Genomic DNA, 3902 nt, shown 5'->3' with positions numbered 1-3902 from the left:
GATATGGGTCGTACGTATGGGCCAAAGGAGGGGACAGACCAACCCACAAGGCGGATGGTGCGCCCCCTCCCTTGTTTGGCCAGCCCTAGGGAAGGAAAAGTGGGATGGCTAGCCCCTCCCGCCTTTCCCTCTCATGGGAGAAAGGAAAGGGGGGTGCCACCCTCCCCTACCTTTCCCCGAACTCCAAATAAGGAAAGGGGTGCGGCTTGGGAGGGACCCCAAGTAGGATTTCTACTACTTGGGCACCTCCTTTGGCTGCTCCTCCCTCCCTCCCACCTATATATATGTGGGAAGGGGGCTCCTAGCACATAACAGACAATTGCCTCGTCGTGTGCGGTGCCCCCCTCCACGGTTTACATCCCCGGTCATATTTTCATAGTGCTTAGGCAAAACCCTGCGGAGATCACTTCACCATCAATGTCACCACATCGTTGTGTTGTGGAACTCATCCAATACCTCGCCGTCTTGCTAGATCAAGAAGGCGGAGGACATCACCGAGCTGAACGTGTGCTGAACGCGGAGGTGCCGTACGTTCGTTACTCGATCGGTTGGATCGCGAAGAAAGTTTGACTACATAAACCGCGTTGTGAAACGCTTCCACTTACGATCTATGATGGTACGTAGACAGACTCTCCCCCTCGTTTCCATGCATCTCCTTGGATAGATCATTGCGCGTGCATAGAAATTTTTTGTTTTCCATGCAACGTTTCCCAACTGTGGCATCCCTCCCAGGTCTATGCGTAGATGATATGCATGAGTAGAACACAAAGAGTTGTGCGCGGTGATAGTCATACTGCTTATCACCAACGTCTTATTTTGATTCGGCAGTATTGTGAGACGAAGTGGTCCGGACCAACCTCACATGTCCACGCACATGAGAACGGTTCCACCGACTGACATGCAACTAGTTTTGCATAAAGGCGGTTAGCGGGTGTCGATTTCTCCTACTTTAGTTGAATCAAATTTGACTATGGCCAGTCCATGAAGAAGGTTGAAACAACAAACTTGATGAATCAGTGTTGTGGTTTTATGCGTAGTAAGAACTATTCTTGCTAGAAGCCCGTAGCATCCACGTAAAACTTGCAACAACATAGTAGAGGACGTCTAACTTGTTTTTGCAGGGCATGTTGTGATGTGATATGGTCAAGATATGATCTGATATCTGTTGATGTATGAGATGATCATGTTTTTTTGTATCGACAACAGACAGGAGCCTTAGGGTTGTCTCGTTATTGTATGAAGCGCAAGCGTCATGTAATTGCTTTACTTTATCACTATGCGTTAGCAATAGTTGTAGAATGAAGCAATAGTTGGCATGACGACCTCAACGCAACGACGCTACGATGGAGATCAAGGTGTTGAGCCAGTGATGATGGAGATCATGACGATGCTTTGGAGATGGAGATCAAAAGCACGAGATGATGATGGCCATATCATGTCACATATTTTGATTGCTTGTGATGTTTATCTTTTATGCATCTTTTTTTGCTTAGTACGGAGGTAGCATTATAAGATGATCCCTTCACTAAATTTCAAGGTAAAAGTGTCCTCCCTGAGTATGCACTGTTGCTACAGTTCGTTGTGTTGAGACACCACATGGTGATCGGGTGTGATAGACTCTATGTTCACATATAATGGGTGTAAGACAGTTTTGCCCTTGAAGAATACTTGGGTTAAACCTTTTTTGCGGGAATACTTGGTTTAACTTGACGAGCCTAGCATGTACAGTTATGGTCTCGGAACACTTGAGACCGAAAGCTCGAATATGAGTCATATAGTAGATATGATCAACATAGGGATGTTCACCATTGATGACCACCCCATCTCACGTGATGATCGGACATGGGTTAGTAGACTTTTATCATGTATCACTTAGATAAACTTGAGTGATGTTTATTTAAGTGGGAGTTCATTAGTAATTTGATTAATTGAGCTTAATTTGTTATGAACTTAGTCTTGATACTTTTGCATATCTATGTTGTAGATCAATAGCCTCGCGATATAGCTCCTATATTCTTTTGATATATTCCTACAGAAAACTAAGTTGAAAGATGATAGTAGCAATGATGCGGACTGGGTCCGTGATCTGCGGATTATCCTCATTGATGCACAGAAGAATTATGTCCTTGATGCACCGCTAGGTGAAAAACCTGTTGTAGGAACAGATGAAGACATTATGAACATTTTGCAAGCTCGATATGATGACTACTTGATAGTTTAGTGCGTCATGCTTTACGGCTTAGAATCATGACTTCAAAAACATTTTGAACACCATAGAGCATATGAAATATTCCAAGAACTGAAAATTGGTATTTCAGATTCATGCCCATGTCAAGAGGTATGAGACCCCTTACTAGTATTTTGCCTACAAGATGGAGGAGAATAGCTAAGCCAGTGAGCGTGTACTCAGAATGTTTGGGTACTACAACCGCTTGAATCAAGTGGGAGTTAATCTTCTAGATAAGGTAGTGATTGACAGAGTTCTCTAGTCACTATCACAAAGCTATTAGAACTTCATGATGAACTATAATATGCAAGAGATAACGAAAGCGATTCCCGAGCTCTTCGCGATGCTGAATTCAGCGAAGGTAGAAATCAAGAAAGAGCATCAAGTGTTGATGGTTAACAAGACCACTAGTTTCAAGAAAAAGGGCAAAGCGAAAGAAAGGGAACTTCAAGAAGAATGACAAGCAAGTTTCCACTCCCATGAAGAAGCCCAAAGCTGGACCCAAGCCTGAAACTGAGTGCTTCTACTGCAAAGGAAATGGTCACTGGTGGATAAGAAGGATGGCAAAGTGAACAAAGGTATATTTGATATACAGGTTATTGATGTGTACCTTACTAGTGTTCGTAGTAGCCCCTTGGTATTTGAAATTAGTTCAGTTGCTAAGATTAGTAAATCGAAACAGGAGTTGCAGAATAAACAAAGACTAGTTAAGGGCGAGGTGACGATGAGTGTTGGAATTGATTCCAAGGTTGATATGATCAACATAGCACACTCACTCTACCTTTGGGATTAGTGTTGAACCTAAGTAAATGTTATTTGGTGTTTGCGTTGAGCATGAATATGAATAGATCATGTTTTGTTGCAATACGGTTATTAATTTAAGTCAGAGAATAGTTGTTGCTCTGTTTAAACCTTCTATTGTCATACTCTCAATGTCAATGATTTATTGAATCTCGATCACAGTGATACACATATTCATAATATTGATGCCAAAAGATGCAAAATTGACAAAGATAGTGCAACATACTTGTGGCACTGTCGTTTAGGTCATATTGGTGTAAAGCGCATGAAGAAACTCCATGCATATGGACTTTTGGAATCACTTGATTATGAATCATTTCATACTTGTGAACCATGCCTCATGGGCAAGATGTCTGAAACTCTGTTCTCCAGAACAGTGGAGCGATCTAATGACTTATTGGAAATAATGCATGCTGATGTATGCGATCCGATGAGTGTTGAAACATGCGGCAGGTATCATTATTTTCTCACCTTCACAAATGATTTGAGTAGGTATGGGTATATATACTTAATGAAACAAACAAGTCTGAAACATTTGAAAAGTTCAAAGAATTTCAGAGTGGAGTGGAGAAGCATTGTAACAAGAAAATAAAGTTTCTACGATCTGATCGCGGAGGCGAATATTTGAGTTACGAGTTTGGCCTTTATTTAAAAACAATATGGAATAGTTTCACAACTCACGCCACCTAGAACACCACGACGTAATGGTGTGTTCGAACGACGTAACCGTGCTTTGTTCGATATGGTGCGTTCTACGATGTCTCTTACCGATTGACCACTATCGTTTTGGGGTTGTGCATTAGAGATAGTCACACTCAAGTTAAATAGGGCACCGTCTAAATCCGTTGAGACGACACTGTATGAACTATGGTTT

Source organism: Triticum dicoccoides, chromosome 4A (assembly GCF_002162155.2).
Source record: "Triticum dicoccoides isolate Atlit2015 ecotype Zavitan chromosome 4A, WEW_v2.0, whole genome shotgun sequence".
Lineage (NCBI taxonomy): Eukaryota > Viridiplantae > Streptophyta > Magnoliopsida > Poales > Poaceae > Triticum > Triticum dicoccoides.
The sequence above is the reverse complement of the archived record's forward strand: the minus strand, read 5'-3'. Positions refer to the sequence as shown.